Below are 24,957 nucleotides of genomic sequence, written 5' to 3'. Positions count from 1 at the left end.
TTCATGATCATAGTTTCTATCCTGTAATCTACAAGGTATCCATACCCCTTTGGGGTATGTCTAAGATGTGTTATCTCCCACCTACGATTGCGCTCTTAGAGGCATAACCAGGAAAACCTTGTACATTTGGTGTACCCACGGGGGTGGTATCTCTCGGAGTAGCACCCATAGGCACTACAACAAAAACGAGGCATAGACGCGCATGTTAGATGCGCAAAGTCGGGCACGTCTATTATCGCGTCTGTATGCGCATATAAAAGAGCATGTAAATAGACACGAATTTTATGTCTATAAATCCGCGCAAATAGATGTGAATATAGATGCGTTTTCAGACGCATCACTACAACAAGCAGCAATTATAGACACGCGCACAGACGCGCACTAAAATTTTAAAAAAATTTAAAAAATATAAACGCAATTGCGCATCTATATTTGCATCTAATTTACAGGTGAAATCGCATCTATGTGCGCATGTATATGCACATGTATTTGCGCATGTATAAGCGCGTGTATATGCGCATCTATAAGCGTTGTCGAAGGATTTGCCAAAGCAAAGCAAAGTCGTGTCTACAGAAGACCTTGACTAATTTCAGGATAAAAGATCAAACAGGTGAATAATCAAGATGAGAAATTGATCCCAAGACACTGTTTCAAGAAGAAGAAACTTGAACAGCCTCTGAATTGTCAGATCCAGAGATATTCATCAATTGTGGCTAATAAATAAGATTTCTGGCACTCTTTATCAGGAACAAACACAATTTCTATTGAGGAATATGGATGATCAAAGGAAAACTTAGAATCTGCCTTGAAATCTCATGTTTTCTCATCATTCATGATATACAGGCATAAAAGCAGAAATAGCAATCGGTGAGCTGGAAATTTGGACATCACGACTTCTTTCTTCAAGTTAGTTTGATGGTATGGTTCAAGGACAAAAGGTACTTAAATCAAGACAAAACTAATGGCTCTTCATGAGGCATTGACACGTTGGAAATGATGGCGGGTTGGTACATTAGTGCGCTGTTCAGAGTGTATAATTGTAGTTGTCCGTGGTTGCATTCATAGCACTTCAGGCAGCGTTCGCGTGAACCAGGATGGCTTTAACAGCTCTCTGTCAATGGTGCTGAGGATACGCACTTAGTAATTTGAACTTGTCGTGTTTTCTTTGACAAGACGGAACACATCTCCATCAATTGAAATCACCTTTGAAGCATTCAAGTAAGCCAGGAAGATATTGCTTACCCTCCACACCAGCACCAATCTCCAAACAGCAGCGCCTAGTAAACATGGCAGGATAAGTAAGCAAGAACTCAGAGAGAAAGAGACCAGCTGGCCAAGCATAACATTATCAGGAAATGAATATAGGTATGATTTATAGCATCTTTGTGCTGCATCCTCAGAGCCCCTGTTGTACATATCCGGAGATTAACGCGGACCAAGTCACTACATCTCGAATCAAAAGCTCATCGAACACTTGTTGTGCTCTTTGAAATTCACCACATTTTGCATACATACTGACAAGAGTGTTCGCTATATGGCGGTTACTTCCGAGCAGGCCGCTCTTCAGAACATCTGCATGTAGCCTAGCACCTTCGAGCAGATCCTTCTGCTTGGCACAGGCCTTAAGTGAGGCCACAATGCTCACTGCTGCCTCGTCATAGGCTGGCTTCTCGTGTCCCACACCATCTTCTGTTTCTGCTGGTTTTGCAAGCCCTTTGAGAACAAGCACTTTGCGAATCCTATGTGTGCTGCAGCAGCCATCAATCCACAAGGAATCTTTGGTGACTGTGTGCTTCAATTTTGGAGACTGCGACCTGCTGAGCAGTGCAGAATGCATGCCTCTCTCTCCGTGAAGAAGGCCCTATCTCCAATAGCATGGATTTGCCTTGCTGCTCGGCTTGTTCAACCACTACGAGGGATCCCTAAAGCTGTTGTTGCACCCGTTAGAGACATCGCTCTCTCGCTCCCTCTATCTCCCCTCTCTCGCATGACTTCCGCACTCCCTCTGCCTTCCGAGCTTTTCCCCCCCAGCTTTTTCGTCCTTTTTCCCCTCTATTTAGCACAGAGCATCGTCCTCATACGAATCCAATATGGTCTCGGCCTCCTCGGTGATCATGATCTCCACCTCGGTCTCTGAATATCCTTAGTAATTGTATGCTCACTGACGCTGCAGCTGCCTCAAAAACATCAGCCGAAAGTCCTGATCAACGTGCCTTCTTCACCAAAGCTCGAGCCCTCTCAAACTTATTCACCACGACTCCCCAATTTAGCATTTCCTTCATGAAGCTCATAAACTTGTAAAATCTGCGTGTGAGAATCTCCAGGGTTTTGCCAAGCTGACATTGCTCCATATTCCATAGGCGGATCCTCTGCTTTTTCTTTGGGTGTCGACTGTTCTCCTCCCCCAGAATTCAGATTTAGCGTAATACTCTCTTTTTCTGTCACATACGCCTCTTTTTTCCCTCCCTCTTTAGCTCTTTTGAAAATCCCTCTTTAGCTTTCTTCATTAGTGTTTTCTTTTCCCCTTTTGTTTTCTTTTTATGAACCAAAAAAAGCCCACTTATTTAGTCACACTTTCCTCCCTTACACACATAGAAAAGCAGCATCTTTTCCTCTTCACATTGCATGTCCCTTCAACTCTAGGTCTCTTGCTTTGCTTCAAGCTTGGTAAAAAGTACGAACACAAAGCATCTCAGAAAGTTCCCAAAGACTCACAAGAACATCTGCACTCCCATTGCAAAGTACCTCCCAGTCGGATCAATGGCAAATCAATAACAACCTGCTGTCTGAGCATCAAGTGTGTGTAATGTAGAAAGAGATGGATAAACAAGATATCCACCGTTCCATTCTCAGTTGTGAGGAAGAATAGTTCGCCTCTTAAGGATCTTACGCTTGTTTCTTCTGTAAAATTGAATCATGAACCAACTGAAAGAAAAATGTTCAAGCAAAGCAAAGCACAACGTCTACGTCAAAGTATGTACAAAGTAACAAATCTCATGCACAACTTTTGGGTGGTTTTCACACCTCGAATGCGCAGCAATACGACATCCACCCCCTCTAATCCTGCGCATCCTCCGGATGGGCCAACTACCCATGATCGTTATCATCAAGATCCACAAACAGATCAATCTCTTCATTATGCATTTTTGATAGATCAACAAGATTATCAGCCATATCATCTGTCTCTTCCATTGGAGTTTCTTGTCGTTGCTCTTCTCTTGAAAATTCTTCCAATGCATAATCCTCATCATCTCTTTTCTTGAAAATCTTGATTCTTTTTCCAGCAATAGGCACTCTAAGCACTGTCCCATCCAATTCAGTCAGCTCATATGTTGCATTATCAAAGACATATCTGACTATATACGGCCCAAACCATCTTTTCACCATCTTCCGAAGTGCAGTATGCTGATTTTCAAGGCTGCTATCAAAGACCAATACCCAATCTCCCTCTTCTATTGCTCTAGGCCGTAAGCGATGCCTACTGTCAAACCTGTCCTTATTCCTTAGTCTAGCAACCTTCAACCTGTCAATAGCTAGCTGAATATCCTCAGGTCTCCTCTCCAACTGTCGAATCCGAAGAGCTAAGAGCTCCTCTCTCGTCAAATCCTCCTGCCAAGGTAAAACTGACCAAGTCAAAGCACAAGTCTCAATCGGCATAACAGGTTTCTGACCATACATCAACTCTGCAGGCATATATCCTGTGGTAACACTATGAGTCGTACGATCAGCCCATAAAGCAAATGGTAGAAGTCTCGGCCATTCTCCAATCCATCCTCTTCATGCTTTGGCTAATGCTTTCACTATCGGCGGATGCCCTCTTTCACTCTTTCCATTTCCCTCTGGATTGTATGCTGTGGTTAGAGCCAATTTGATTCCTAGCTGAGAGAAAAACTCCCTAGCTTCATCTGCATCTAATTCACCACGATCCGCAGTGATCTTACCCACACAACCATACCTGTAGAAAATTTCCTCCAATAAGAACTTACACACTACACTAGTGCTCTTCGTTCTCAACGATCTGCCCTCAACATGATTAGTAAGATCCTCTCTAGCCAAAACAATGTATCTCATCTGCCATAGACCCATAGGCATGGTAACCAAATCAACTACCCACTTATAATGAATGCATAGCAGATAGGTCGGATGAAGCTCATCTCTATGACGCACTACTGAATACATCTGGCAATCTCTGCAAGTCTCAACAAAGTGAGAAACATCTCTGTACATGCCTTTCCACCAATATTTCTCCTTGATTTTCTCATAAGTAGCCCATACTCCTCTATGACCAGCCCAAGGACTCTCATGAAACTCCCTCATCACTTGTAACTGTGTCTCTCTATCACAGACAACCCGCAAAGGTAATCCACCTCTTTTCTTCGGATGCTTCCAAAGAAATCCGTCCTTGAGAAAATAACCATAGGCTTTCCTTCTGATCTTCTTGAACTCTTCATCTATCCATTCATCTCTTTTGGTTAGTGTACTAAGGTACCTGCCAATCTGCAACCAATCTCCAACATAAAGTTCTTCTATGAAAGCCACAATATCATAGACATGACAAACATGATCAACCATAGTGGCTGAAATTTCTGCATCATCCTCTTCTGCAAGTAGAGTCTCCTCATCATCATATCTGGCTCTAGACAACATATCTGCCACTGGATTATCCTTCCCTGCTATGTGTTTAAATTCCGGATTTAATGACTTGATGTATGCAATCCATCTCAACATAGCTATATCCGGAGTAGAGCAACTCGTGATCATACCAATCAATGGCAAGCAATCTGTCTCTACCACAACCGAAGCTCCAATAAAGTACTCCTTGTCACATTTGAGAGCCGTGACAATCCCCAATAACTCCCTCTTGATTTGCGGATATCTCCTCTGTCTCTCGTTTAGGACTTTCGCCCCAAACCGAATAGCATACCTATTTCCATCTGCATCATCTTGACCCACAGCCCAACCTATGCCAATTGGACTAGTGTCAACTGTCAATACAATGGGCCTATCACAATTATAATCCGCTTTCCTGAGAGTAGGAGCATTCTGCAATAACTTCTTCAATTTCCGCATGGCTTTAGTGTGGCTCTCATCCCAATAGAATTTCTGCCCCTTTCGAAGCAGCTGATACAAACAATCTGCAATGTGTGCAAAATGAGGTATCCAAATCATATAAAACACACAATCACCAATGAATCTCCGTACCTCTGAACTAGTAGAACAATACTCTGCAATCTTGCCTATAGCATTCACCTTATCAGGTGAGGGTTTCCTGCCATAATATCCACACATATGCCCAACAATGACAACCTCATTCACTCCAAAAACAGATTTTTGCCCTGAAAGTGTCAAGTTCACTTCTTCTAACCTGGCCAAAATCTTCTCACATGATGAAATATGATCAGCCACAAAGTATCTGCATCCCTGCTCATTTAGGCTCTCATTCTTCTATTCTTCTGCACACCCCTTAATGGGCACATCATCCAAGAAAGGCATAGTAAGCTGAGGTATATAATCATGAAGGACCTTATGCATGGCATTCATTATATGCGCAACAGAATTAGTGGCACCTTGAGACAAGGTACACATCCTGACAAGCCCAATAGGAGTTCTCATGGTGGTTATGTCCCTGCTTTCCAAAGCCAGTTGAAACTGATCATAACCTGAATACAAATCACCCAAAGAATAGATGGCACGTCCAGCAAATGCCTCTGCAAACTCATCCACAACTGGACCTATACCAACATTCCTGATAGTAACTCTGTTCACCGGCTGCATATCCTGAATAAATCGGAGAGTACCATTCTTCTTTGGAACTGTAAACCACCTGTTTGAGTATGGTGCAGATGAAGGCTCAAGGATTCCCATCCTGATTTTCTCATTCAATAAATCAATCAGCTTTGGCAAGTGTGCTTTAGGCACTGGAATAGGTCGAAGATTCCATGGGATATGAGGAATAGTAAAAATGACCATAGGAGCAACAATATCAGGATTCACACATCCAATCTCATGTGGGACAAAAGCAAATCCCCTTCCATGACGCTCAAGCATCTCCTGAAAGCATTGCTTCTCCATGGGTAACAAGAAATCACCATTTCCAATTTTCAATTCTGCAAGTGTCTCTGCTGAAAATTTATGACCAATATGCTCCGGATTCCTCAAAATTTTATGTTTAGCAGCCCTCTCTATTTGCTGATCACTGTCAGATGGAAGCGGTACAGCAACCGGCTTCACCTTCTTATCCACATTTTTGTATTTCGTGTCAACCCTGGCTGGCTTCATTATACTCTTCTGTATTACATAAACCTTGCTGTAAATCAGCAATTCTGCACTCCAATGGCTGAATATTCTCAGCCCTCTGCTCTATGGACTGCATAGAAACAGCCCCAAACTCTGAATGTTGAAATATTTCAGCAGTAAACTCTGTCGGCTGAAAATTTTCAGCCCTCTGTCTCTCTGAAAGCTTATCATAACCAGCTGGAAACTCTGTTTGCTGAATTTCTTCAGCACTCAACACTCTTTGCTGAGTTTCCTCAGCCTCTGACTCAATCTGTGACACAAAATCTGCAATTTCATGAAACATGTCCAGGGATTGCACTAATACATTACCATGACAATTCAGCATATCAGTTTTCAGCATATCTCCCATCTCTGCCATCGTATTTGCACAAATCACACTGTCATACATACCATCTATGTGCTCATCATCCTCCAAAATTCCTGCATTTTTCAAATTTTTCTCCTTCCTGCATATATACTGCCTGGCAGCTCTAGGCAACCTAGAAGTCTTCTGATAACTCATCGAACTGTTTGCTGAAATCCCAACAAAACCGGAGGAGAAAACACTGCTGCGAGGAGGCGAGAACTCCAATCTCCTCTCCTCTGTACCACCATCGTCTCGCGAAACGGCGGTACCTAATGAAAACCCGAATCCCTCACAGTGGGTAAGGGTGCATCTCTGAGAGTATCCCTGTTTCTAACATGGTTCACACATACAGTCATAAACTGAACTGCTCTCATACCATCTTTACTGTGAATCCGTGCATAAGCAGATCCATCATCCATGACCTTTGTTTCCATGCGCATCTCTGTAATGAATGGCTGTCCAAGAATTATGGGATAAGAGCATGAATCCTACACAAAGAAATGAAAATCCTCCTCTACATCACCAATAGAAACCCTGACACTAGGGCAAGTAGCATATAAATCACTTGCAGTGTTATTGGCGGCTCTCATACACCACCCATGCTCTATATCCATAGGCCAACTGTTACTCTCATAAACTCCACGAACTATGAGATTAATCTCTGAACCATGATCAACCAATGCAATATAAGGCACCTGTTTCTCTCCAATCTTTACCATCGTCTCTGTAGTTGCCCTAGCCCAATGGCTCCGCGAAAAGTGACTACGCGGTATCAAAACAGGCTCATCAATTTCAGCATAATGCATAGGCTGAACCCTCTTCTCTACCTGCGGCAAAACAGAAGCATTATCAACCATAACCTCATCATCATCCTCATCCAACTCTCCAATCAAAACTCCATGTGTATCAGTGGTAGCCAATGCATGTCTTTTCCTCTTCAGGACCTCCTGAAACTGATCCTGAAACTCTCTTTTTGAGATGCCCAAAATCTCAGAAAAAGTGAAAGTCACCTCACTGCCAAGTATCTTATCATTAAAGATTTTCTTCATGTCTGTAGATGTCTCAATACCGGACATCAATCTGAATCCTTGCTGCTTTCTCTCTCTAGGCTCTTGCCTCTTTTCTCTCTTTTGAGCATCCTCCATCTGTCGATCTGGCACTGATTGTGAAGACGGTCCTGCAGTAGGTGGAGAAACAAACTCACCCCCTCTAGTCTTCTTAGCTGCACTTGGATTTTATTCATCCCTCTTACGTTTCTCCTCAACAAGTACATCTGCACCATGAAATTTAGCCAAATAAGCATAAATAGAATACCTGTCAACAGGCGAGTCCCAACCTGTCTCTGATCTGATGCTAGAGCCTGCGCTAGTCAAAACAGTTTGCTGAATTTTCCCCTTGTTTGCAGTCTCCATAGCATAAGTCCATAGTGCGGACTGAGTCTCTGATCCCTTCTCAATCTGTACTCCATATGCAGAAGCATCACCTCTAGCTGTCACATAAGAAGTACGCGCAGCCATGTCCTCCACTAACTTCTTCATTCCACCTTTACCAAAGTTGGTAGCAAGTGGAGCTCCTGTCTCAGTCAACCAAATCTTACCATCTTGCCCCCAATATACCAAATTCTTCCTCCTTGCATCCTAGAAAGAGTCACAATCCCTGCAATGCTGATGCTCCGTACTATCACACCAAATACATCTCCGATCTCTCCTAGGTGCACTAGGAGCACTCCTAGGTGCAGTAGGAGCACTAGAAGAAGTAGTAGGCACAGTTGATGCAAACTGCTCCTTCAACTTACCCACCAACTCCGCTTTGACTGACTCAAGTGTCAAATCTGTAATGCCTTTGATTATGTCATCAATAGAGGTAGGCACAGATGGAGCGGATGGTTTTGGAGCAGAAGGTGTAGGCATCGGTCGTGGAACAGGAGGAATAGGTGGAGTAGAAATAGTAGGCACTGGCATAGGCCAAGAAACTGGCTGAGGAGGAGAAGAAATAACAGGGATAGAAGTAGGCATAGGAGCAGATGATGGTGTAGGTGTCATGGAACCATTCTGTAGGCGAGTCTTCCATATCCTCCTCTTGGTCAAAGTCGAGACTGCATCCTGAGCATCCTGCCAATCAGTTTTAAGACCCATAGGCTTTGTGCGATCTTCAAGAAGCTCACCCAATTCTTCTTGAAGAGCAGGATCTGCAGCTTGCAAGAAAAGCTCAACTTTTTCAACATCCAATGCTCTTTGTTCAATGGCATCAAGCTGACTATACCTCTCTTCGAATTCTCGAATCAACTCCGAAGCAGCGAGACCTTTGTTTGGCATGTAGACCCACTCTCGGAATGACCGCCGAGTAGCCATACCAAAGTCCTCAAGGAAGTATTCTTTTTTTAGAGCCTTCTTAAAATCTTGCCAATGTGTATTTTGAATAAAAAGATCAGTCACTTTTGTCCTCAAAGCAGGTGTGACAAGACGAAGGAAGTACTTACTCATAAGTCCAGCAGGAACTCCAAAAAACCCCATCTTGATCTCATATGTCTTCAAATATGCTTAAACATTACGCCCGTCAAATAGCTTCTTCTCACTCTCAACTGCTTCAATAGCCTTAGTCGCGCTGTTTGCATTCTCCTGCTCCGAATAGAGTTGCCTTTGCTGAGACAACTGTTGTTGATGCAATTGTTGTTGCTGCTGCATATACATTTGTGTTTGCTGATTTTAGAGCTGCATATACATGGACATATTCTGCAAAATCTGTTTTAGATCCTCCGTTGAAGTACTTGACGCAGCAGTCATAGATGGAGCTGAAGTAGAGGCAGCTGGAATTGTAGAAGAAGCTGAAATAAAGGCTGAAGTATCTCCCATCCTGAAATTTCTGCGACGCTTTCACGTCGGGTTCACCAAAGATGTCGAAGGATTTGCCAAAGCAAAGCAAAGTCGTGTCTACTGAAGACCTTGAATAATTTCAGGATAAAAGATCAAACAGGTGAATAATCAAGATGAGAAATTGATCCCAAGACACTGTTTCAAGAAGAAGAAACTTGAACAGCCTCTGAATTGTCAGATCCAGAGATATTCATCAATTGTGGCTAATAAATCAGATTTCTAGCACTCTTTATCAGGAACAAACACAATTTCTGTTGAGGAATATGGATGATCAAAGGAAAGCTTAGAATCTGCCTTGAAATCTCATGTTTTCTCATCATTCATGATATACAGGCATAAAAGCAGAAATAGCAATCGGTGAGCTGGAAATTTGGACAGCACGACTTCTTTCTTCAAGTTAGTTTGATGGTATGGTTCAAGGACAAAAGGTACTTAAATCAAGACAAAACTAATGGCTCTTCATGAGACATTGACATGCTGGAAATGATGGCGGGTTGGTACATTAGTGTGCTGTTCAGAGTGTATAATTGTAGTTGTCCATGGTTGCATTCATAGCAGTTCAGGCAGCGTTCGCGTGAACCAGGATGGCTTTAGCAGCTCTCTGTCAATGGTGCTGAGGATACGCACTTAGTAATTTGAACTTGTCGTGTTTTCTTTGACAAGACGGAACACATCTCCATCAATTGAAATCACCTTTGAAGCATTCAAGTAAGCCAGGAAGATATTGCTTACCCTCCACACCAGCACCAATCTCCAAACAGCAGCGCCTAGTAAACATGGCAGGATAAGTAAGCAAGAACTCAGAGAGAAAGAGACCAGCTGGCCAAGCATAACATCATCAGGAAATGAATATAGGTATGATTTATAGCATCTTTGTGCTGCATCCTCAGAGCCCTTGTTGTACATATCCGGAGATTAACGCGGACCAAGTCACTACATCTCGAATCAAAAGCTCATCGAACACTTGTTGTGCTCTTTGAAATTCACCACATTTTGCATACATATTGACAAGAGTGTTCGCTATATGGCGGTTACTTCCGAGCAGGCCGCTCTTCAGAACATCTGCATGTAGCCTAGCACCTTCGAGCAGATCCTTCTGCTTGGCACAGGCCTTAAGTGAGGCCACAATGCTCATTGCTGCCTCGTCATAGGCTGGCTTCTCGTGTCCCACACCATCTTCTATTTCTGCTGGTTTTGCAAGCCCTTTGAGAACAAGCACTTTGCGAATCCTATGTGTGCTGCAGCAGCCATCAATCCACAAGGAATCTTTGGTGACTGTGTGCTTCAATTTTGGAGACTGCGACCTGCTGAGCAGTGCAGAATGCATGCCTCTCTCTCCATGAAGAAGGCCCTACCTCCAATAGCATGGATTTGCCTTGCTGCTCGGCTTGTTCAACCACTACGAGGGATCCCTAAAGCTGTTGTTGCACCCGTTAGAGACATCGCTCTCTCGCTCCCTCTATCTCCCCTCTCTCGCATGACTTCCACACTCCCTCTGCCTTCCGAGCTTTTCCCCCCCAGCTTTTTCGTCCTTTTTCCCCTCTATTTAGCACAGAGCATCGTCCTCATACGAATCCAATATCGTCTCGGCCTCCTCGGTGATCATGATCTCCACCTCGGTCTCTGAATATCCTTAGTAATTGTATGCTCACTGACGCTGTAGCTGCCTCAAAAACATCAGCCGACAGTCCTAATCAACGTGCCTCCTTCACCAAAGCTCGAGCCCTCTCAAACTTATTCACCACGACTCCCCAATTTAGCATTTCCTTCATGAAGCTCATAAACCAGTAAAATCTGCGTGTGAGAATCTCCAGGGTTTTGCCAAGCTGACATTGCATCCATATTCCATAGGCGGATCCTCTGCTTTTTCTCTGGGTGTCGACTGTTCTCCTCCCCCAGAATTCAGATTTAGCGTAATACTCTCTTTTTCTGTCACATACGCCTCTTTTTTCCCTCCCTCTTTAGCTCTTTTGAAAATCCCTCTTTAGCTTTCTTCATTAGTGTTTTCTTTTCCCCTTTTGTTTTCTTTTTATGAACCAGAAAAAGCCCACTTATTTAGCCACACTTTCCTCCCTTACACACACAGAAAAGCAGCATCTTTTCCTCTTCACATTGCATGTCCCTTCAACTCTAGGTCTCTTGCTTTGCTTCAAGCTTGGTAAAAAGTACGAACACAAAGCATCTCAGAAAGTTCCCAAAGACTCACAAGAACATCTGCACTCCCATTGCAAAGTACCTCCCAGTCGGATCAATGGAAAATCAATAACAACCTGCTGTGTGAGCATCAAGTGTGTGTAATGTAGAAAGAGATGGATAAACAAGATATCCACCGTTCCATTCTCAGTTGTGAGGAAGAATAGTTCACCTCTTAAGGAACTTACGCTTGTTTCTTCTGTAAAATTGAATCATGAACCAACTGAAAGAAAAATGTTCAAGCAAAGCAAAGCACAACGTCTACGTCAAAGTATGTATAAAGTAACAAATCTCATGCACAACTTTTGGGTGGTTTTCACACCTCGAATGCGCAGCAATACGACAGCGTGTTTAATTGTACATATATAAGTGCGTCTATAAGCAATTCCTGCTCTATATACACGCGCTTCTAGATGCACGCACAGACGCGCAATAAAATTTTAAAATTTTTAAAAAAATATTTCTTGTGTGTCATTCTTTTCAAAGTAGTCCCGTCGTGCGTTTCTTTTGGGTTTTTTTGACATGCGCATGACACAAAGAGAGGAGAAAGGAAGAGGTAAAGAAGAAAGGGTAAAGAGAGGAGGAAGTAAGAGGCAAAGAGAAAGGAGAGGGAGGAGAAGGAGTTTGTAGCCCTGTCGCCGCCCATCACAACAACGATTCAAGATGAGTCCTTCTTCTTGTCTCTCTCACTCACTCACTCTCACACTCTCTCTCTCTCTCCCTCTCCCTCCCTCCCTCTCTATATCTTTCTCTCTCTATCTTTGCTTTGAGTTGTATTTTGCTACCTTCTTAGCTTTTGGTATATTTGTTGCGATAAGGAGAATAGCCAAAGAGCAAGGAGATGGAAGAGAAGAAGGAGTTTGTAGTTGTGCCGTTGCCCATCACAACAAATATTCAAGGTGAGTCCTTCTTCTCTTCTCTCTCTCTCTCTCTCTCTCTCTCTCTCCCCCTCTCTCTCTCTCTCTCTCTCTCTCTCTCTCTCTGTGGTTACTCTGAGTTGTATTTTGGTTCCTTCTTAGCTTTGGGTATGTTAGTTGTTGCTTGCTTTTCCTAGTTTTATTTTGTGCTTCACTGCTAATTCGTGTCTACAAGCGTGTCTAATATATAGAGTAGACACTCTCGTAGATGCACAAGCGTTGAAGATCCATAAAACCTCCTAGGTTTTTTTGAGTTTTGTGGACTTGGCGCGTGTAAGAGCGCATCTAATCCACAGAGTAGACACGCTCGCATTAAACAACAACATCTCCTTTGAGGTTTTTTTTTTCATACACTATTTTCAGCGTCTATAATCGCATCTATGTGCGCATGTATATGCGCGTGTATATGTGTATGCATGTGCGCATGTATATGCACGTGTATATGTGCGTGTATATGTGCATCTATAAGTGCATCTATAGGAGCATCTATCTTTGGGTGTATATGCGTGTCTATATGCGTGTGTAGTTTTCACTATAAGCGCGCTTGTAGACGCGAAATTGTAGACGCGCTAGTAGACGCGGTAATAAACGCACCCGACATTTTTTAACACAATTCAAATATTGCGTCTACAAGAGTGTCTATGGAGCCTTTTTGTTGTAGTGAGGGGTGACATGCACCTACGGATGATTGAGCAAAAGCAAGAGACACTAGAGTAGACATCCCCATAGGTGTGACAAATCCTATGGGTGATGCAACTCCACTAGAACGACGAGATAGAGACACTGCATCGGTGCCTTCACAACAACCATTTGAGCCACCCTCTCTCAAACTTGCACGAGGGTGAGGAGTAGCACCTGTATCTCAAGCCGATCGCCCAAAACCACCCCCTCCATGTGGCCCAAGTCTGGAGCATCGACCTCGTCTATTGAAAATCAAAGCATCAGAGTGTGCCACTGTAGATCTAACGAAACCCGCTAATGCTGTCCAAGACAACTCATGGTTTTCCATATCTCTAAATCGAGCCATCTGATCTGGAGACATACGTGTAAATATATATTGCAAGTCCTTGTCGCTCATCCCTCGAATCATCGTGCTCTCTAAAATATCGTCAAAGGTCACATGTACAGAGAAATAGTAATGTTAGCATAGTCAATATAAAGATTCAAGCAAAGCATGGTAATATAACTCTGAAAAAATGATGTTACTTAAAATGCATATTCTAAAGTATCCTTATAAGTGATTCATCAACGAATTGTGTAGGTAGATGCTATAAGTGTAACATAGCCTATGGTCCCATGTCAATCTCCTAGCACAACTCCGCATAGACTGGAAGGTCAATAAACACGTCACCACAAAAGGATGAGTCCTCCTCGTTCTCAAAGAATTCTTGGCCTCCTGTCTTTGTCGTTACCTGATTCTATCTCCTCTACATGCTGCAAGTCATGTTTAACCTCCACCCCTTGCAATATTGACCCCTCCATCTACATACTGTCCTCATCTACCTTGAGAACATTACTTTCATTATATACTCTCGCACTTTGGGGAGCTGAAGGCACAACATACCACCATTGAGGTTGTCGGGGGTTTATAATAGAAAATTACTTGTTCAAAATTACATACAAGAGAGATTCAACATTTGTGACATATACCATGTCATGATAAAATTTAAAAAAATTATTCATGCACATGTTCACAATGGATCGGTAAGACAAACGTGTCATACAGATCTGTCCATCTTTCTTCAGAATCTATTTTGAGAAATCCAGATGGACCTCATCAAACAATTGCCCCAATACCACTTTGAACCACTGCACATTGAACATGATCATGGAGAAGCTACGGTAATCCACCGTGATAACACTTTGTAAGTTTCCAAAATACTCCATCTCATCTATAACGGTTTTTGGATCTGTGGCTCACCATCGGCTCTCTTGCTCGAACTTTTCCATGACACCACAATCTGTTGTGGAGTGCATTTTGTTGAAGCACTCAACACTAAAATATCGCCTGCGCTACCAACCGTACTATATATTTTGTATTGCACATTGAAATGGTTAGATTAGTTGTCATATAGAAAATCTAGATATGATAGCTTATAAAATATGTGGTCACCTTTAGACTACATTCCCTTGAGAATTCCTACTCAGTAGAGACCTCCACCACTTCGTGAGAGGCTGCGATCAAGGCTTCATGTAACCATCGCATAGATATAAATTGTGATATCTCCTTCATACCCTCGTATTATCAAATTAGTCGATGGCACGTACTACATCAAAATTCCAACCGCGCTTCTTTCCAATCTTTCCTGGCTTGCTCATATCTAGCGAGCCATGTCTCCATAGATGCATGGTGCAACATAAAAAAATGATTCAGTTACTCTTCCATTACAGCATCCATCCTTTTTTCTAACCCATTTCCAACCACTACATCTCCGGTCAGTTTATCAACACTTCGCCTCCATCTTGCTTACCTCCTTCAAATCCATTCGTGCCCCTACAATGTCTCTCTTTCTTGTGATGTGGTTCTATAGTAAGCTATTCACATTCTTGAAAATATACATGGGATCCAACAAGTGGTTGATTTGTAAGTGGGTTCAATATGGCAACTCATAGAAAACCAAGAATCATCCTTGATATACAATCTTCTTTATGTTTCATGAACTCTATATATTGGCTCATATATTGGCGGACCATCAGCCACCATCGCACTTGCTCATATCTTCCACGATGACCCCCTCCTCTCACAAAATCTTAAGCTCATCGACTAATGGACAGAGATAGATGTCCATATTCTTGATTTTTTAGCGGCTAGAAAAATGTACAAGCTAAGGATCAGGTGTCCTTTCTTCATAGAAAGCCATAGCAGGATGTTGCAGTTAACAAGGACTACAAACCACACATTGGTTCATGCCATCCATAGCAAGACCGAGCCAAAGATTCCTTGACTCTTGTGCAAAGCTTGGAAGGAAGATTGAATGTGTCTCCATGCACGTGAATACATTGATATTCATTGGACTCTATTTGTGGATCTATTCTACACATGCCACATTGTTAAGCTCGCCATGCTTGACATACGAAACATGTGACATATACGAGGGATAAGTGGAAAGTATCTATGAACTTTTTGAGGGATGGTTTGCCCTTGCAAGTCTTGTCAATACCTATGAGCACCACACATTGAATATGTCTCCATAGTGTCATACTCTCCTCGAAACAACATGCAATCGTTGACATATGCATGGCTACTATTGTAGTCCATACCAAGCTTTCGTAAAACATGTTGTGCATCATCATGAGACTCAGGCATGGTATTTCCAAGAGGTAATATATGACAATTTAGCAACCTAAAAAGAGATCATACAACACTTTGAAAAAGCACAATTGTTTTTTATAATGGTTCCAAAAAGAAATCAATGAAGCGTACGTAGAAGGTACTTGAACAACTCAGTCACACTCACATCGCTCCACCCGTATTTTTCTTGCACACTTAGGATTATAGGCAGTGTCTTCAAGCGAGATACTCGGCACCCATCATATAATGGTATGGATGCTTCCTCTCTTAGCGAATCAGATGTCTCAACATCCTTAAGTATCAATGCATCGATCATTGCCTCCATCTCAGGCTCCAAGATTATAGGAAATTCTAAAAGGTTACATGTCTCCTTTGGTATTGATGATATAGACTGGGTCATACTTTGCAAGTGGTAGATTGGCTCAAGCACTCCATGCATCACATGCCCACAAACTCTTCTAAATGGCCGCAATAAGTGCATTCATCCTTGGGATGAGACATCACCTCCCTGTATAAATATTATGACCATGCCTAATGTTTTTGTATATGATATTCAATTAGTTAACGAAAATAATATAAGACATGATTGATACATATTTTTCTTATTGTTTGTTCAAAGTTTGAGATTGCCTAATCAATGATCTCCGATACATATTTTTCTTATTGTTTGCTCAAAGTTTGAGATTGCCTAATCAATGATCTCCGATTGAAACTCACTGAAGAATAGTATGTGTTCTATAGACAAGTGACACTTTCATATGATTGCCAACTTGCATTGAGAGCAAGGACACACGACATGCTGATTAAGATACGGCTCGCGATCTTGAACATCATGACTATCATTATTTTTCATTTTGTCTACATTACGACAAATAATTAGTTTTTTTTCTTTAATAATTTGTTTGATGAGGGATTTCTTCTCTTGTAACTCAACAAAATTAACATCAACTAAAGTCTTGGTTTTCTCCCCCTTTCTTTGCACTCTTCATTTTATGTTCTCTCCCCATTCTCTTTCTCTCTCTCTCTCTCTCTCTCTCTCTCTCTCTCTCTCTCTCTCTCTCTCTCTCTCTCTCTCTCTTTCTTTGTTGCCCTTCTCTTTGTTTTTCTCCACCCCCTCGTGTTTTCTCACTCATTCTCCTCTCTCTCTCCCTCTCTCTCTCTCTTTCCTAATTTCTTTGTTATCTTTTATGTTTATTCTCTCTTTCTCTCTCTCTCTCTCTCTCGTTCTCTCTTTCTTTTCCTTTCTTCTTCTCTCTCTCTCTCTCTCTCTCTCTCATTTCCTCTCTTTCTCCCTCAATGCACCTCATTCTCAAGAAAAAAGAAAAAGAAGAAAGAACAAGAACAAACCAAGAGAAGGATGGACTATTCGTCTCCCCTTTGCAACAAACCCTCTCTTTATTTCTGTCCCACCCCTCGTATTTTCTCACTTATTCTTCTCTATCCCTCCATCTCTCTCTCTCTCTCTTTAAATCAGCTAGAAATCTTTAAATCTAAACTTACTAATTGTAAACAAACCTACTAACTTACTAATCAATTATATAAATAGATAACAATTTAAACAATACAAACCTGTGTGTGTGTGTATGTGTGTGTGTGTGTCTCTCTCTCTCTCTCTCTCTCTCTCAATCATTGATCAGTAATCTAAACAATTTAAAGCAAAGTATTTAACTAAACTAACTAACTAATAGATAAATCTATAAAATCAACCCCTCGTGTTTTCTCACTCTTTCTTCTTTCTCCCTCCCTCCCTCCCTCTCTCTTTCTTTAAATTAGCTGGAAATCATGGCTAGAAATCTAGAAATCTAAACTTACTAATTGTAAAAAAACCTAATAACTTACTAATCAATTATGTAAATATATAACAATTTAAATAATACAAACCTCTCTCTCTCTCTCTCTCTCTCTCTCTCTCAATCATTGATCAGTAATCTAAACAATTCAAAGCAAAGAATCTAACTAAACTAACTAGCTAACAGATAAATCTATAAATCTATATCCCTAAACTATACAAACCTCTCTCTCTCTCTCTCTCTCTCTCTCTCTCTCTCTCTCTCTCTCTCTCTCTCTTTCTTTTCCTTTCTTCTTCTCCCTCTTTCATTTCCTCTCTTTCTCCCTCAATGCACCTCATAATTTAAAAAAATTTAAAAAAATAAGAAAGAATAAGAACAAACCAAGAGGAGGATGGATTGTTCATCTCCTCTTCCTGACAAACCCTCTCTTTGTTTCTCTCCACCCCCTCGTGTTTTCTCACTCATTCTCCTCTCTCTCTCCCTCTCTCTCTCTCACTTTCTTACATTCTTTGTTATCTTTCATGTTTATTATCTCTCTGTCATGCTCTCTTCCTTTTCCTTTCTTCTTCTCCCTCTCTCATTTCTTCTCTTTCACCCTCAATGCACCTCATTCTCAACAAAAACAAACAAAAGAAAACAATAAGGAATAAGAACAAACCAAGAGGGGGCAATGTACTTACCGTAAACGACCGAGGATGGATTCTTCATCTTCTCTTTGTGACGGCCCCTCTTCTTCCTTTGTGCACTTCCTCCTCTTCTTTGTGAATGGTGGCGACGGTGAGAAGTTCTCATTCTCTCTTGCTCTCCCTCTCCCTCCCAAAGGCACGATCTCTTTTGCTCCCTCTTTCACTCTTTGCAGCAAAATGCGGCGCTCAGGTTTCACCCAAATTTTTTTTCTCTGAGTACCATTTCTATTTGCAATGCAAATAACAACGCGGCTAATATGCACCATCTTAACTGCCCGTCGCTATGTCCCCATATCCTTGTAGTGTCATAATCCTATACAATGCAAATGGAGCTTTAACATAGCTTCAACATATACTTGTGTCAAATTCTTGAATAGTAGAAGCATACAAGGTTGCGTAAAGAATTTTAGGATTGTTCATAAGTAATCTGAGTTGTTCATAGCCACAAATATGCTGTACACAAGCCTTCAAAAGTGAATCAAATTCATTATTTGTACTAAATGTACACTCTTCTTTTTGGAATCCATTAGTATAATATACATGCTTTTGACATATTCTTGTCTATAGCTTGATTCTAAATCCCTTCTCTTCTTCATATAATGAAATCTAACTCTTTCTAAAAAATCTCATAATTTGAGATCTAATAGTGGTAGCTCTATCATGGGTAACAAAATAACTGGGTTGCTAATCCCAATAAGGGGTTAGCAATGATAGAATTTCTACAAGAATTCGATTGTAGATATGTACAGTTGTCAAGACTAAAGCACCTAGCTCCTAAGATGGAAAAATTTGTGTTGGCTACAATATGAAGACATGTAAATCATAATGAGCTAGAATTCTATCACATGATGACCTATTGGGAGGCTAAGGGTTTGGCTCTTGAAGTATGTTTTATTCCTAGGTAACCATGTGAAGTTTAAAGGACCCATGTAATAATGAAACTCTTGGGGAAGTTACTATATATATATTCTCTACATTACATGTGTTCAAGGCATATTTGTAAATATCCTTATTTGTGAATTTTTCCTAAATAAAACATAACCCTTTTCTATTCAATTTGTAAATAAAACCTTTATATTACATCCTTTTGTATGTAAAAAATGTATAAAATGGTATTTTTAAAATACATTTTTTTAAAAATCACGTGATGCACACATATATTCATGAGTAACTTACCCCAGATGAGACTAAGCCATTGACACTAGTGCAAGGACATGATTTGAGAGATGATGAATATCACACTCTTCTAGATGATGGGTGATACTTATTGTGAAAGTGCATAATAGAAAGGAAAGTGAACACAAAGAGAATAAGAAGAACATAGAATTAGAATGTAGGTGAGAGAAGGAATAATCTAATGACAGTGATTGCAGGATACAAGGTTGCTAGCATCATGTGGGTGCTAGATGGTAGTTGGGGAATAAGAGAATGACGAGGGATGGCTAATCATGTAGGAACAATGATGGATAATCAAAAAATGACAAGGCATGTCACCTATATATATACAAACTAGTAATAAAACAAGCCAAGATCATAATATGGGTACCCAAGATAACCTACAATGTCCAAAAGGAGATGCACTAATGTGCCTACCATAAGTACCTAGAGCACATAAAATGGTACATGAAGATAATGTTAGAGCCCCTAATGTCCTCATCTAACTCAGACTAAGTCTCATAAAATGGTAGATGCGGATCCATGGGTGGCAAGAGGCCAATGTTAATGAAGTTTATTGATAAAGGATGCCAAGCAAGGAGCAACACCCCCTCTCGAAACAAAAATCTAATCGAACAAAAGACCACCATAAGTTGCCAATGCAAATGAAGAGGACTCAAATAGATCAATCCTAAAAACTTAACTTGAGGATGGGTGAGCCATGCCTTTGACCATGCCTTTGACCCAACTGTGGGACGATAGTGAGGAATTATCAAAGGTGCCACAACTTGCATAGAATCAACAGGGACTAAAGGACAATTGGGATGGGATGGTGACTCGATGATGAAGAAAAGAGGTCATCGTATGGTAGAAAGGCCCAAAATATTATATAATCCTTGAAGAATATCCTTAAGATCTTAAGAGTCCCCATTTGAATCACAAGGAGATAGGAAATACATACCCAGATCATTGATATCATCCTCCTCTAAAAGAGATGTGAACTACAACGGAACCACCTGAGGAGACAATGGGGGGTGGGATGGAACCTATGGGGGAGATGGCATGGGTCTCAATTCTAGTAAGGCCATATTTTGAGAGAAGAGGAAGCCCATGTCTAGAACATATAAGGCTTCCAAAATGAATCTCAATGGATGTGAGAAAATAGAGAAAAGATGCTTGAAGACTAGAAGCCTCAGAAGAAAATGAAGGGAGATAATGATAGGATGGTGGTTGGTTTGAATGATCCCCAATCACATGGTCTCATAAATCATGTATGTCAATCAATATCTATCCTTCTAGAAGTACCTCCAATAAACCAAAAGAAGACACTACAACTGAATTGTCCTCCACTTATTCATGATGTATCGGTCTATTAGTCAATAAAGGATGTATATGCAATAGTTTAAATGAGAAGTGTCTAGGATGAGAGATACTAAGAAGGCAAGCTGACCTAAAAATGTAGATTCCTATAGGATTGTTGTTGTAGTGAGAGAGACAAGGAATACATGTTAACCTATAAATTCAAGTTCCTATAGGGTTATAGGATGTAAACATAGCCTAAACTAGGCTATCACATCTACCTCAGCAAACACAAATGTACCCTTCCTTCAGCCTATAAATTAGGCTATTTAGTCTATATCTAATATTGCCCAAGTCTAGAAAGATATGCCCAATGTGAAATAGAGTAATAGAAGTATCTTCATCTCAATATCTTGCATAACAACATAGGTCTATATAAAAACATAGATCAAGGATCCGTCTTACACTCACCAGAGTAAGGGAAAACATGCAACCTAACTTGCTTGGATGTCACCTTGGTAAAAAAGGAAATTCCCTATATAGTAAAGAAAAGGGAATTCCCTATCAATTGCCCAGTAAAAAATGCACATAAGTACGAAAAGTAAATCATAGGAAAAATGGAACATTTACTGGTTGGAGAAACTAGAAAATCACATAGGATTTTTTTAACATGGAAAAAATTCCCTACATAGGAAAATGTCTCTATGTAGGGAAAAATAAAACTTTCTATATATGGAATATATGATTCCCTCCTTTCTCTAACTAGGAAATGTTTCATTTTTCCTATGATTTACTTTCCATACTTATTTGTGTATTTAACTAGGAAATTCTCTTTTTTTTCCTTCCTATGCAAGAAAATATCCCTATGTGGGAATTTTCCAACATAGGAAAGTTTTACTATGTCTTCCTACATAGGGAAATTTTCCTACATATGATAGTTTTTCTCTATATAAAATTTCTTATATAATTATAATTTTTTTCTAACTTTGAGATATTATATTTTTCCTAGTTTACACATGCCTAATTTTTTCTATTTTTAATTAGAAAATTATATAGCAAATTCTCAACTAAAAATTACATAGAGATTATTTAGTTAATTTTAAATAGGACATAATACACATCTAATTGAATAATATAAAGTCAACAAATGAAGACATCAATACATGGTGTTAATAAAAGAAAAAAATACAAATTTTCTAAAGTAGTAATGAGTTCATAAATGAGGAGTGTAAAATAACATTATGCTACAATCTTTACATAATCTAAACTAATCACATTGTTGCTTGTTTCTATTACAATTTTGTCATTCTCTAAAAGCCAATGAACAATCTCATGTATCATATTATCACTTGTTGGATTTTTTGTATCCTTACAAAAGACCTATAAGTTAGCATCAGTCTTTATAAGATTTATATATGTACTTTTCAATAAAAAGTATATGTCATGAATCGTATGCACACAGAGATACTTTAAAAGTATTATCTCCATATATTTTTTTGTCATATCAACGTGCATTAACAAATACATCACAAAATATTCAATGGATATAATCTATTTTAAACTAAGTGAATAGTGATATTTAGAAATACACATTTATATTATTATACTTTTAAATTAATACCATGTACAAATAAAAAATAAGTCTCTAAAAATTTATCCTTTGAATGTCACTGAAAATATCAATTTCAATGCTTGCTTGGATTTGAAATATCTTTATATTCCTAATCCAAATAAAATAACCAAAACAGATTATTCTTCTAATGTAAAGCTTAAAAAAATACAAAATTCATGCATAGTGCCTTTAATCTATTTTCTTTGATATTGTTACCTTCTTTTCATCTTGTTTGTTGCAAACTATTCATCATTTTTTATTTGGATAAAATAAACATATAAATAATTAAATGCTAAATTACATTTAGAATTCTACTAAATTATGTAAATATTATCATCACATAAATATTAACATTTACCTTTCACTTTCTCAAACTTTTTCTATTACTTCATAGTTTTTCTCATCTAAAATAAACCTATATTTGAAAATAAAATTAGTAATCAAATTTAAAAATATATAACTACAAGATCAAAACAGAACATATACCTTATCTTTGCTTGAGTTGTTGATGTTTTGTTGTATGGTTTCTTTAGAATATATTCTTTTTGTTAAACCATGTAACAACTTTGAAAAGCTTGCATAGCTTTTCACATCAAGATCTTCATCTTCATTCTCAATAATAATAACACATTTTAACAAAGTAAAAAATAAAATAAATTATTAACAATACAAACATGTAGTCAAAATGAATTTTCACATAGATATTAAAACCTAATATATTGTATAGTCTTGAAATTGTTTAAAGCTCTCTTCTCCTTCGACAAATATATTAATCTAAGACAATTAAATCTTCATATATAATATATATTATCTAAGAAAAAATTAAAAAGTTTAAATAAAATCATTACCTGTAATGATAAATCTGTCTCTTCATCTTCATGCGCACCTTCAAAGATTTTTTCTTCTCCAACATGCTAAGATAATGTCATATATATATATATTAAATACATGAAATATCATAAAAGCATAAAAATCATGCATTAAAAAGTAAAAACACAATTTCATAGGATACTCGTTTCAAGACTTGATCAATTGGATTATCATCTATAGTCAGGATGTATACGTCTAGATTCTGAGAGTCAACAACATGAGTATATACTCCGCATTATCATAAAGATGTATATATATATATATGGGTATAGAAGAAGTGGAACTAACAAGATAATCATAAAACCAAACATATAAATCATATTATCTTACTAGTGATCTTATTGTATTTGAAATAACATCTTTGGATATAGGTTCAACCTTATCCAATTTTTTCACTCCAAGAAAGGTTGTGAAGTCTTTCTATATGGTAGGAAATTAATGGATTCGCCAACTAAAAATATGTCTCAAATATTAGGAAATTTAATGAGAAAAATTTGATGAACTTACCTTATTTGGAAGACCCTTTCTCCCAAAATATTTCCTCTCATTTTGCCTTGTACTTTTCCACGATTCATAAATACCACACTCTCTCCATAGGTACTCACATCATCGAGGAAACTTCAATGGTAAAATTTCATGGTGATTTTGAGAGATTAGTAATTCAATAGATTCTTTTTCAAAATTTTAATAGAGTGGATCATTGACTTTGAGGAGTCAAATCATCTTCATACTCGTCGATAATTTTCAAGTATGACTGCATGTTGGCTTTTAAAGCATTTAGCCAAGATTTTTTTCATAAAATCTACCATTTTCTCTCTTTTCCAAGGTGGGTGGTCAAAAGATTTCATCATATAACAGTAGATAAACTATTCCCGATGAAACTTCAGATATAAAATATCTCTAATCATATAGTTGTTTATGATAGTCAATCATTATCTACAAAAACAAGATACTTATTTTCGGACTCGATGAAATATCAAGACAAGTAACCTCCTTATCTTTCTTTCATGCATTCTCTCTTGTACAATCTTTAGTAATATTTTATTCTATATTTGCACACAACTAATCAAAGTTTATGCTGATATTGAGATTATAAATTTTTGAGAAAGAAAAAAAAATTTAAAAATAATGTATTCGATTGAATCACCTATTATTAATACTTAGATTACAAAAAATGCATTAATCTCAAAAATTTTATACATTTCACCTCATTCATCATAGAGTCCATAAGCCCAAGGAACCTAGGATCTTTACTCATCGTCTTCTTTACAAGAGCCAACATCTTTACATTAGAAGTTGACATTTAAAACCTACATAAATGTGATGACTATGAGAAAATATATATTAATTCCGTTGAAAAAATGTTAGCTAACATTAAAAAGAACTAAAATTATCATATCATCATAAGATTTTTGAGTCATATTCAAGTGAATGCCACATAATATATATGATTTTTTTAAAATTTATTATTATTATTATTATCCTGATTACATGCCATCACTTTTGTGTGAATAGACACAACCACCAATCTTTCCATTCTAGATCCTCTCCTCTTACCTTCTAAATATTTTCTTAGAAATGGGCCTTAGTCAACCATTGCACTTTAACTTGCCTCATTTCATAATTA

This window comes from Lygodium microphyllum, chromosome 1 (assembly GCF_053477565.2).
Source record: "Lygodium microphyllum isolate KBCC chromosome 1, Lygodium_microphyllum_v1.1.10, whole genome shotgun sequence".
Lineage (NCBI taxonomy): Eukaryota > Viridiplantae > Streptophyta > Polypodiopsida > Schizaeales > Lygodiaceae > Lygodium > Lygodium microphyllum.
This window is presented reverse-complemented; position numbering follows the sequence as displayed.